General features: G+C 39.3%; 1 protein-coding gene across 3 annotated transcripts in view; it reads right to left on the bottom strand.

The window, feature by feature from the left end:
- The window catches only part of BEND5 (BEN domain containing 5), a 1240338-nt gene that overhangs the window by 892355 nt on the left and 334520 nt on the right, over positions 1 to 13463 (bottom strand). The gene's annotated exons all lie outside the window — the stretch shown is intronic.

Below are 13463 nucleotides of genomic sequence, written 5' to 3'. Positions count from 1 at the left end.
GGCCTAATCTATGAGATCTAATGGGTCTCGAGGAGGTAATTGGCAGGAGGCGGTCTCTCAAGTACCCAGATCCACTACCATGAAGGGCTTTGTGGGTGGTAAGAAGCACCTTGAAGCGCACACGGAGATCAACAGGTAGCCAGCGCAGCTCGCAGAGGATAGGTGTTATGTGGGCGAACCGAGGTGCACCCACAATCACTCGCGCGGCCGCATTCTGGACTAGCTGAAGCCGCCGGATGCTCTTCAAGGGCAGCCCCATGTAGAGCACGTTGCAGTATTCCAGTCTAGAGGTCACAAGGGCACGAGTGACTGTTGTGAGAGCCTCCCGGTTCAGGTAGGGTCGCAACTGGCGCACCAGGCGAACCTGGGCAAATGCCCCCCTGGTCATAGCCGACAGGTGGTAATCAAAGGTCAGCTGTGGGTCCAGAAGGACTCCCAAGTTGCGAACCCTGTCTGAGGGGTGTAAAATTTGGCCCCCCAGCCTGAGCGATGGAACACTAGCCAAATTATTGGGAGGGAAACACAACAGCCACTCGGTCTTTTCCGGGTTGAGTACAAGTTTGTTAGCCCTCATCCAGTCCCTAATGGCCTCAAGACCCTGGTTCATCACGTCCACCGCTTCATTGAGTTGGCACGGGGCGGACAGATACAGCTGCGTATCATCCGCATTATTTATTTTGTAAGACATTGACTCACTGAGCTTGCACTGGAAAACTGAAGATCAGAAAGGGCAGACAATCACGTACAAATGAAATATAATATATGGGTTTCTTAATATATCTGTTGACCTATTTCTTAGAAACAGATTTCCTGAAATAAAGAATTCTACTTTGCTTCCCTGGGTTTCCTAAATTCTTATAGTGATGCTACCTTTAAGCAGAGGAATTTACCTGACTTATTTTCCTCTTTTACTTTTTGGATTTTAAGAAGACAAAAAAAAAAGGCTTTTTGCTGCAGAGAAAGAAAGATCATCCTTTAGATCAGGGTTTCTCATTATTGGCAAATTCAGGATATGTGGACTTCAATTCTCAGAAATCCCTGTCTGCTGGCTGGGGAATTCTGGGATTGAAGTCAATCAGAATAGAGTTGGAAGGGACCTTGGAGGTCTTCTAGTCCAACCCTCTGCTCAAGCATTTCATACCTATACCATTTCAGATAGGTGGCTGTCCAGTCTTTTCTTTAAAACCTCCAGTGATGAAATACCTACAACTTCTGAAGGCAAGGTGTTTCACTGGTTAATTGTCCTCAGTGTTCAAAGCACCCAAAGCTTCTGAAGGCAAACATATCTTCTTGATTAGTTTCCATCCACTATTTCTTGTCTTACTTTGGAAATTAAATTGACCCACTCTTCTCTATCGCAGCCCCTCGAATACTGGAACACCACTATGTTACCCCTAGCCCTTGTTTTCTCTAGGCTGGCTATATCCAATTCTTGCAACTGTTCTTCATATGTTTTTGTCTCTAAGCCTCCAATCATTTTAATTGTTCTTATTTGCTCTTTTTCCAAAGTCTCAACATCTTTTTTGTAATGAGATGACCAAACCTGGATACAGTATTGCAGGTGTGGCCTTAGTAAGGCTTTATAAAGTGGTATTGGTACTTCATGTGATTTTGATTCTATGCCTCTGTTTATACAACCAAGGATTGGATTAGTTTTTTTGGCTGCTGCCACACACTGCTGGCTCATGTTGCATACATCTCCGTATATCTTGAAGTTGTTGAAGCTGAGAAACATTGTTTTAGAGAGAACAATGTCGACACTATATCTGGAAAGTGTCTATTAATCTTGTGAATCTGTGATGACAACACAATACATACTAACATTTGCATGTTAATATAAAATATAGTTTCCTTTCTTCAAGAGGTTGAGTTTTAAAATGTGAAATATTTTGTTGACACCATGAAAACTCCTTTCAGCAGAAACAACGTAGATGCATTAATTGATAAGCAGTTGATTCTATTATAAATCTTAACAATAAGCTTTAACATGAAAAAGTATTTGGCACTGACTTTAATTTGAAATACTGTATATTTGCAATTCTTGTAAGATTAGTACTGTTGAAATGTACCAGTATGTCTGTATCTCTATTTTTTTGATAAAGGGTCAAACCATGACCAAAAATATATATTTGGACACTTCACTCTCTGTTGATTAGTAAGCAAATCAGTGTTTTTAAACAATGCCAAAATGAAAGGTTATTTTAATGGAGTTAAAATAACCTTTCATTATTCCACTAATGAGTTTGCACCTGTATTCAGAACATGTGATATATCTAAGAACAAGGTATTTCCTAGAGTACAGGTAAGTCCTTGACGTACAATGGCAATTGAGGCCAAAATTTCTATTGCTAAGCAATGATATTGTTAAATGAATTTTGCCCCATTTTACAAGCATTTTTGACACATTCATTAAGTAAATCACTATCGTTGTTAAGTTAAAAACACAGTTGTTCAGTGAATCTGGTTTCCCCATTGACTTCACTTATCAGAAGGTTGAAAAAAGTGATCACACGACCCTGGGACACTCTAACCATTATAAGCATCCGAATTTTGATCATATGATGTGTAGATACAGCAACAGTCATGTGAAAAATAGTCATAAGTCACTTTTTTCAGTACCATTGTAACTTCAAATGGTCACTAAATGAATGGTTGTAAGTCAATATTATCAATTTTTAAACCTGAAAGAATAAGTATTATATTTTTGGGATTGCCAAAAATTCTGGTTACAAAGAAATAAATATTTGCAATGTAATGAACATGCAGCAAAACAATATACTGGGAAAGAAATGGAGAACTGACAATGACCATGACGGAATGATGAGCAACAAGTAAACCAGATTTTTGTGACTGCTCTCTGGGCAAGGAGATGACTTGATATTCCCTATAATGCTTCATATCGTTGATCCTCGTGAGGAGATTCCACCTGCAGTCTCTGGCAGGTTTAGAGCTCTGGAGAAGAGAGAATTAATGTCTTGCTCCAACCATGGTCAGTCTCTTTGAAAGGACACTAATTTCAATACTTCCTTTTCTAATCATTTTGGGAAATTGGTTGTTAACTGCTTTAGTAACCTTTGGACTGATAGTGGATTTTATAGCAGTGGGTGAGTTTCCTTCAATCCTTAGCAAAAGAAGTTTTAAATACATGTTGAAGAACTTAAATTAGTTTGTAATAAATAGAAAAAGAATGATTACGGATTTGATTTTGGAAAGTTACAAATAGAGGATCCAGGTGGATTTGAAATAAGATTTTGGAATTAATTGTAAAAATCCTACCAGCAGTAAAATACTTCTGTTTTTAATTTTCTTTTTTTTAAAATGACAAGATGACAGTTTGAAGGCTGGACACTAGAGATAAACAGAAGAAACTAAGGATTACAATTTAAAAGAACACTTAAATTTGACTTACTAATACTGATTGAAGCTAAATATTTTAATGTTAGACATATTGAAGGATATTTTTGAACAATGGACTCAGATACTCTGTCTCTGTCTCTATTGCTAGACTGTGTTTAAAAGATGTTAAAAAAGAAGAACAAGTTAAATCTAACAGCATTGAGACTGATCAATCAACAATGTTATACTGGATGTATAAAAGAAGCTGCCTGATGTCTTATTAATTAAAAGGAATACACAAATAACAAATCAAGATAATTTGTCTAGATTAGATTTACAAAAGAAGCTGGTTAAATTTTGTGAGAAGTGACAAAGAAAAAAAAGAAAGTAAATCAAGTTCTAGGACATTATTTGAAGAGATTAAAAATCAAGATTGTTAAATGTAAAAAAGAAGGAATATAAAGTTGGTTTATTTGATGAATATTAAAATATATATGTTGCTGTAATCCTTAATTAATTTCTGCTCTTTAGGACTGAAATGACAAGGCTTTAATGGTCTGTTTATAGATAAGAGATAGGCTATGGAAATATTATTTGCTTTTTATTAAGAGAAGGTGATAAGTTAGAATTGTGTACACTTGTTATGATGGAGAAAGTCATTATATTTTTTCTTTTCTATTTTTCTTTTATGCATTTTATTTCTTTTTTCTTTTCTTTTAGTTTTCATCTTTTTAATTATCATTTTTAATAAAATTATTCTAAAATATTATATCTCATTAATTTTTCCAACCATCGGATGTTATTAATTAAATTTAATATGTTTAAAATAAATTCTCCAGTGTACACAATGTGTCACTTCTGGAAATGAGGGAACAAGCTGCTTTTCATTATCTTTCAATTGGTCCAATCAATCCATAAAGAAAAGCACTTCCCTATTATTTTATGTATTCTATTTGTTCTTACATCTTAAAAGAACTAGGAAGAAATATTTTGATTTAATCCAGAAACTGGGGTGGAGGGGATATACTTATAAATGCTATGGAAATAGACATCTGGGATAACATGTACATTAATGAAATTAACTTCTGCTTATGTTGCTTGCTGTTTCCTTAAGCAAAATTTACAGTATCTCTTAAACGGCTTTCAGAATTTTATTCATTTTAATACTGGGTTGACAATTCATCTCTACATTAAAAAGCTGTATGTGTAAGCAGTAAAAGAACATGGAGAGAACCAATTACAGCTCATGCATAAATAAATACAGATGGCCAGAATTATTCATTCTGTTCATAAGATTCAAGAAAGTAGCAATGGCATCTTAAAAAGGGCTGGGCTCAGTCAATAGGGAGAACAGCAGGATTAATTAATCTTCCAGATACAATTTGCCCCTCTTCCATACACTCACTCTAGGGAAAGTATCTGAAATCAGATTAGGAGGCTATTTCCTCATAGTAGTTTTCATTCCCAAATGTATATAAAAGTAGATGTTTCTGAAATATGCATATATTTTCCAGTGAAGCATGAAATAAAACAAGTAAGGCCTGCAAATAAATTTTGCTATATGATGTGCTCCTGCTCAGTATTCCAACATTATCTTTGCCATCTTCTACACCAGAGGCCCCCAACCTTGTGGACACCATGGACCAGTTCCATGAAGAGAGGTTTTTCCCTGGATCAGAGGGGGCATGGTTTTGCATGCTGCCTGCATCATGTGGATAGGGCTTCACTTGTTTGTGTGGCCCAGTTTCTGGCATGCCACAAACTGGTGCCGGTTAATGGACCAGGGGTTGGGGACCCCTCTCTACACTACTCAGGTCTATTCCCCTTCTAATCAATGTTTTAATCTCTTTACCACAACAGTAATTCTGCATTCCCACTCCATAGAACAGGCTTGATTCTCACTGAATTATATTTAGGTTTCCTTACACACACACACACACACACACACACACACACACACACACACACACACACCAAAACGTTTCTTAACCAAAATATTTACTTGAGAATCTCAGGGTCTCTAAAAGATAGGATGCTTTCTTGTGTATCTATGGTAGCATATTAGAAAAATTGTGAAATAGGCTCCATCCATACCCAACTGAAGTAACTGCCAAAAAACTTAGAGGAGTAACTGCCAAAAAACGTAGAGGAGATGATTCTGTTGTATATGCAATTAAATATAATGCAAAAGTAGCTCATAGAGAGAGAAAAGAAATTGTTCCTATTATCTAAACTTTAGTCACCTTAGTCAACTTCCATTGCATTTTTTGACTCAGACAGTATTTACCCAAATATTGGATAACAAGAACTACATGTTTAAATGTAGGGCTACTTTTGCCTTATATTTAATTTCAGTAAAAGATGTATAGAAATTATTTTGCATTTACCAATAAAAAAACCAAATCAATTCTGCCTAGAAGAAACATTGTATATAAAAAGCTTAATGTAAGACTATTGCATTGATTATAATTTTTCTGTACAATTAAGTTTATTATATACATAGCATATAGTTATTGGAAATGTAACAACCAGACTGGATCATCTTTCATATTTGATGACCAATCAGTGTGTTAAAAGACTCTATAGGGGGGAAATGCCTTTATACGTGTAAAAAGAAAAAAAAACAATCTCCTCTTTTGAAATTGAAATATATACTCATTCTTTTCTGAAATAACTAACTTTGAATAGCAAATTGGTAAACACACCATGTTTATATTCATAAATAGGAAATGTTTTGAGTTTTCAATGAACTGCAAATGCTCTATTCCAATTTACAATCAAAACCAAACAGAGCCATGGCTGGAACAAAGAAAGTATACAGATATGTAACCTTTATAATCAGGTGAAGCAGCAAATATCCACATTTTAGCATCAAGCAACAAAACATGCATATTATTGGTAGCAAGGAGTATGTTTGGCAAATAAGGCAATACTTTTAAATGATTCTTGAAAGCCAAAATTAATTAGTGACTTATTTTGCTAATACATTTCAGCCAACCATTTACATTTCAATGCAAATTGAAAAAGGATGTGCAATTTAATTAATTTCTAAAATAACTATGTACTGCCCTTCATTGTACTTAATGCAAACCATAATAATAGCAAAACAACATTAAATAAATTGAGGGAGAAAATTTTCAGGTTTTTTCCAGAACCAGGATTTTTCCAGAATCTGTCAGTTCTCAAAGAGGACACTCTATCACTGGTGCGAAAGCTAAAATAGATTTTCACTGACAGCAAATGATACCAGACAGCAAACGATACATAAAAGGGACTTCATGCACAGATAATATTAATGAGAAGGTAGGTTGAGGTGGGAATGCCTAAACTCTAATATAACTACAAACTCTTCTTAGCTGAGCAGAGAATGGATATAGAGGGCTGGATTAGCCTAGTCCAGAAATAATTGCAGCTGGGATATCAGCCAGAGGCGCTAAAAGATATTTTGTACCATGCTGGCCCCACAGCAAAATGCTTAGCAATTATAGGGAACTACAACGAGCCATAGTCCAACCAACTGTAGCAACTCAAATAGCTATTAAACAGAAAATTATGATGACTGTTATGTGCACTGGAATAATGCACAATAATTATCCTTTGAATGGAAACTACAGTAGGCGATTGTTAGCCTGGAAATATGAACTAAAGCTAATTGGTCTATGATTCAAGTTGAACTATGGTTAATTCTAGTAAGGGCAGATGGATGTATAATCACTGGCTGACTTTTTATAACTTCAGTTATACACAGGCAAGCCTGTTTTATATAAGCTCCAACAGAGAATAAAAACAGTATTTGTTTCAGGAGTGACTTATACAATAATAGATGCATAGTGCAGATAATTATTAGAAATATTTAATATGATAAGCCTCATATTTCTGTAAAAGTGCTACAGATTTTTCCCAAGATATAATATAGGTGCACTGTGGCATGCGTTTTTTCCTATATATTTATATTTTTAATCATCAGAGTATTTTGAATGTCCTCTCACTACATAGGCATTAATATCCACATTATTTTGATTACATCTTTTGTATAAGAAAGATATACTGACAAATTATTTGTGATTCACATAACTGGATAGGAGTGGACATGCCAAAATAATGGCAGAGCAATAGGTATATAATGTCCAAATAATAAAAGCTACTGATATTCAGACTTTATTTATTTATGGATAGAGCTTTAAATGGCTCAGCCACCCCTGGGATCTGTTTAATGTTTAAGTCTCTTCTTCAGTTAGTGTCCATATGTTCTGCTTCACAAGAAACAATTACATATTTGCAGATATTTTCTATTTGAAAGACTGTCCAGTTCAATCTAGTTAAAGATAGATATAAAGGAGAGAAAGAGAATGTCAGCGTTCCAAGTATCATGCAGAATTAAATCAGAGTCCAAGGCAAAACGATCCTTTTTGTTCCAATTTAATAAGACAGACATCTTAGGCACATCTGTGTTAATCCCAATACTGGAAATGACATCAGAATTCCACCCAGTTAAAAGTTCCTGATCTTGTCCCCACACCCACAATCCATCACATGGTCCAATCTTCTTCTTCCACGCTGGCATCCACGCCCAGCTACTTCCGGCCAGGTGTGAAAGTCCGGAGACAAAGGATGACCTTGGCTTCTAGATAAAAATGAAAACAATACATTCCACAATCTCACTCCTGTCTATTCCCCCCTCCCATTGACTATACTTAAAGAAACAGCATAATGAAATAAGAGAAAGTGTGGCAGGCCAAAATTCTAAAAGGAATATAAATGCAGGCATGACAGGCGGCCCCTCCTCAGAAGAAAAACGTTTCCTGAAAAGAGAACAACATAAAAGTTAATATATAAAATATTAACCACCTACTTCCACACCTAGGGGACCCTTTGGCTTATCAGGAAACTTCTCGTGGAACTGTTCTGCTAACTTTTCCACTTTTAAGTTCCAACTTTTCACTCAAGTGGCTTCAGACAAAGGGTAGCCCTTCCATCGCACTAAATACTGCAAGTGACCCCTATTCAACCTAGAGTCTACAATCTTTTCCACCTCAGACTGTGGTTCCCCTCCTATCGCTATAGATGGTGTTTCCCCATTTATTTCTAAAGGAGGAGAGAAAGTTTGGGTGGATGCTCTTATGCTAGACCCATTTACTGGTTTCAACAAGCTACAATGAAATTCTGGGCCAAATTTCCCTAGACTTCTGACTAGACTGAGTTGAACTGTAAATGGGTTAACTATCTTCACTATTGGAATGGACCTAGAAATGTTGGACGAAATTCCTTGCTAGGCATTCCTAATCTTAAATATATGGTAGACACAAAAACTTTGTCCCCCACAAGAAAGGGGTTTTGGAGCAAGCGGTGTTTCTCAGCTTGCTTCTGGTAGGCTTCTGCTGCATCTGCTAGAGCCTTCTTCGTATTCTCCCAATCTTTCTTTAGTATGTCCATCCATTCATTCAAAGACATGGAGGAGGGAGGTTCTTTAGGCAGCTCAGGCATGGGAGCAAATTCCATGCCATTGGTAATCTGGAAAGGAGTAAATCCAGTGCTGCTGTGACTTGCATTGTTGTACGCCACTTCAGCGAAGGGTAGCAAGTCTGACCAGTTGTCTTGCCAATAGTCCACAAAACACCGGGTGTATTTTTCCACCAACGCATTGGCTCTCTCTGCTGCACAGTTCATGCTGGGATGAACCTCTGAACTCAGTTCTTGTGTGGACCCCATGGATCTCAGGACCTGGCTCCAGAACCTGGCTGTGAACTGGACTCTGCGGTCTGAAATGATCCTCTTGGGTAATCCATGCAGGCGATAAATGTGTTTCACAAACATTTTCGCTAATTCCTTTGTGGACAGCAACTCTGAGCAAGCGATGAAGTGCACCTGCTTAGAAACCAAGTCCATAATTGTCCAGATTACTCTGTTTCCACTGCTGTCTGGGAGTTGCACTATGAAGTCCATTGTGACCTCTTCCCATGGTCTGTTAGGGCTGGCCACTCATTGTAGCAGTCCAGACTGGTCTGTTGGGAGCGCCAATCTCATAGCTATTATCAGTTTATCCTGGCTTCCATTACTATTATGCTGCGTGCGGTCTTCTCGACAAAACATCCCCCAACAAGTTTTTGGGTTCTTGTTGGACAGCTGGGTTTTTTGTCTCTGCTGCAGGTTCTGGGCTCTTGGATTCAATCATCCCTGGCTGGCCCTTTTCCTCCATCGGTGGTATTGGTTCATCCACAATCATCAATTTCCTACCACCGCCTTCCCACTTTATTGTAGGTTTCCACTTGTCAAGCCATGCAAGCCCCAAGATTATTTTCTCCGGCATTTCTGGAGCAACAATGAATCTGAGAAGCTCGCAGTGGTGGCCCACTTGTAACTCCACTAGTTCAGTTACTAGCGTGGGTTGGGCCCCTCCAATTAGCGTTCCATCTACCTGTTCACCCCAAATGGGACAGGCTAGAGGTCTTGTGCTTATGCCTAGTTGCTTGACAATCGACATGCTGATTAAGCATCAAGTGCAACTGGTGCTCACAACTGCTTCAACTTCCCCCTCCAACCTCGTCTTAGGCACTTGGAGGTTGACTTGGAAGGCGAAGGGGCGGATGGGTGCATTCACCATTGGGTCATCTTCAGCAATTTCCTCCTCCGAGGCCTCCCCCTTGGTAGGACTTTTTGTCACCTTAAGTTGGGGATCCTCTTCCAGAGCGTGTTTGCTTTTTACCTCCTCTGAGGCCTCCCTTTTGGTAGGACTTTTCATCACCTTAAGTTGGGGATCCTCTTCCAGAGTTGTTGACTCTTTTCCTCCTCCGAGGCCTCCCCCTTGGTAGGACTTTTCGTCACCTTAAGTTGGGGATCCTCTTCTAGAGGTTGTTGACCCTTTTCCTCCTCCAAGGCCTCCCCCTTGGTAGGACTCTTTATCACCTTAAGTTGGGAGTCCTCTTCCAGAGGTTGGTTGCCTTTTTCCTCCTCTGAGGCCTCCCCCTTGGTAGGATTCTTTGTCACGTTAAGTTGGGGATCTTCTTCTAGAGGTTGTTGGGCCAGATGACTCTTTTGTGGTGGCATCTGGGGCCTTCTCTTTTCTGCCGTGGCGGTTGGTGCACATATTTGTGGCAATGGGGCTAGAGCCAAGCACTCTGACACTTTGTGGCCAAGTTGACAGCAAAGGTGGCATTTTGTTGGGCCCCACGAGGAAAGGGACCTACCGTATTTTCACGCAAATAACCCGCCCACGCAAATAACCCGCCCACGCAAATAACCCGCAGGTTTTCAAGATTTATGTCAAAAAGTTTTTATACACCCCACCTTCTTATATAACCCGCAATCACAGCACGTCCCTTCCCGATCTCAGCACTTTCCCTCCCCAGCGCCCAGGCTTTCTCCTCCGTTCCCGCCTCCCGTCCCTTCCACCATCTCAGCAGTTTCCCTCCCCAGCTCGCCCAGGCTTTCTCCTCCATTCCCGCCTCCCGTCCCTTCCCCGATCTCAGCACTTTCCCTTCTCCTCCGTTCCTCCAACCCCTCCCCAGCTCGCCCAGGCTTTCTCCTCCGTTCCCGCCTCGGGAGGAACGGAGGAGAAGGGAAAGTGCTGAGATCTGTTAACAGATTAGTTAATCTGTTAATCGCTGTTGCGTAAAATATTTTCCGTATACCCCGCCCACTTTTATACCCCGCGGGGGGCATGCGGGGTAGGTAAAAACGCACATTGCCCGCGGGTTATATGTGTGAAAATACGGTAGTTGCATCTCTAAACTTAGGAACCGCCTCATCACATTTTTCCACCATCTATTCTGTAGCTAACCCCTTGGTAATCCCTTCTTCCGTTGTTGAGAAGCTTTCTCTGTAGGAAGGTTGGGCAAGAACCTTTTGGGGCGTTGCACGGGAGACTGGAACTGGTGGGGAGATCAATCCCTCAGTTGGCCACTGCCCAGTTGTCTGCCATGGTGCCATCTGCTGAGGAAGGGCAGGTACCAATTGGAATCCCTTCTATCCATGACCTGGGATTAAGACCCATCCCGAGGGTGCCTGATTCACAGGTTGCAGTTCACCTAATGATGGCTGGTTAGGGGGTTTTATTTGCCAAGGGCCTCTCTGCTGGCTTGGAGGATTTCTGGCCCAAGGGCCCCTCTGCTGGCTTGGGGGACTTTCCCATGTTAATGGTCCTGGAGGTGGCCACTGGCATCTTAACCATCCACACTCTGGGAAGAAAATCCAATTTAGTGGTGGCTGGTAAGTGGAGGATGTTTGCCAAATCCCTTCTTGCTGGCTGGGTTGAAAATCCCATTTTGCTAGGGATTCTGTCTTCAACTCAGTTGCAGGGCATTGGCTCATTTGGAAGGAGTCAAAATCTCCACTCCAGGGTTTTTCGCAAGCCTTGGCTGGGGGGAAGGAGGGGTAGAATGCACTCACATTTAGTTGTCCGGAATGGTCCGGGATCTCCATCGGAGCTGACTGCATGAAGGTGGCTGGAATCTCCATTCATCAGATCTGCGTTGAGAATAAGTACCTCCATTCCACTTCTTTGCATCCCCCACAGGCTGGGCTTCTTGCCAACGGCAATAAATTTTTAAAAGCGAAACCACTTTTACCTTTGCAGATTTGCAGAGGAACGTCTCATCTCAGCTTCTTATCTCAAAACGCTTTCTCCTAATTGTTCACTGATGTTTTCCGCTGACCGGGTGGCTCAGCAGTTGGGAAAACAGCAACCCTCACCAGCCCCCCTGAGGGAGGGGTGCTGGTGATTTATTTTGAAGGGAGTATTGGGATAATGTCAGCGTTCCAAGTATCATGCAGAATTAAATCAGAGTCCAAGGCAAAACGATCCTTTTTGTTCCAATTTAATAAGACAGACATCTTAGGCACATCTGTATTAATCCCAATACTGGAAATGACATTAGAATTCCACCTAGTTAAAAGTTCCTGATCTTGTCCCCACACCCACAATCCATCACATGGTCCAATCTTCTTCTTCCACGCTGGCATCCAGGCCCAGCTACTTCCGGCCAGGTGTGAAAGTTCGGAGACAAAGGATGACCTTGGCTTCTAGTAAAAAATGAAAACAATACATTCCACAATCTCACTCCTGTCTATTCCCTCCTCCCACTGACTATACTTAAAGAAACAGCATAATGAAATAAGAGAAAGTGTGGCAGGCCAAAATTCTAAAAGGAATATAAATGCAGGCCTGACAGAGACTTTGTTAACATAAAGATTAGCAGGCATTTAATCAATCTTGGTATATATTTTATTTAATTTAGGATAATTATTTAACAGTATGACAGATCTTATTAAAGGTTAATAAATGCAAATTTTATATAAATCTCCTCTTTTAATGATAATGTTCCCTCATTTTTATCCCTCTTTATTGTTTAAAAATAATAAGAATGTAGTCTGTACAATATTAAGTATTTGCCCTGTCCAGTATTAAAAATTCAATTCAATTATATCATATTATGTTATATTACATATTATTATATATTACATTATACTACGCTATAATAGTAATACTACATTAGTACAGTATTAGTACAGTACAGTACACAGTATAGTATTAGTATAACATGCATTTTAAAGAAATCTCAAACCCTGCAGAATCAAATAATACAGCTTTATTTTATATTGAACTAACTCTAAAATAATTAAGAAGATCTTTAAGAATGAGTAGCTTTCTTCCTAAATAGATTGTTCAACATTTGGACAGAATTAAAATTGTCACACAACAATACATTGGGTGTTCAGTTCTAATGTGTACATATTCTTCCAAGTAAATTTCATTTGCATGTGTATTTAACTTTGAAAAAAGGCTTCTGACTGGAGGTAAACGCTCATGTCCAATCACACATGCATAGAATAACTCAATTCATGTGATCTTCCATATGCAATTCCACCAAGAATTGCAGTGTAAAATTTTTATTTTATCTTTTACATTTTTGGTCCATATTTTCTGTTGTTAATATTTTGTTTATCCATTGTCATTTCAAAACTGGATAACTTACTGTTATTTGAGCTGAAATAGAGCAATTCTGCAATTTCCCCTCAAGAACCTAAAAGGCAACGTTTGATGTAGTGGTTAAGATGGTGGACTACTAGACTAGACACTGGGAGACCATATTTACTGATCCTCCTTTAGGTACACTTAATGGTTGGGTGAC

This window comes from Thamnophis sirtalis, unplaced genomic scaffold (genome assembly GCF_051295495.1).
Source record: "Thamnophis sirtalis isolate CommonGarterSnake01/CBP01778 unplaced genomic scaffold, rThaSir2_p1.2 scaffold_7, whole genome shotgun sequence".
Lineage (NCBI taxonomy): Eukaryota > Metazoa > Chordata > Lepidosauria > Squamata > Natricidae > Thamnophis > Thamnophis sirtalis.
Note: the sequence above shows the minus strand (reverse complement) of the source record. Positions and strands in the feature narration are given on the sequence as shown.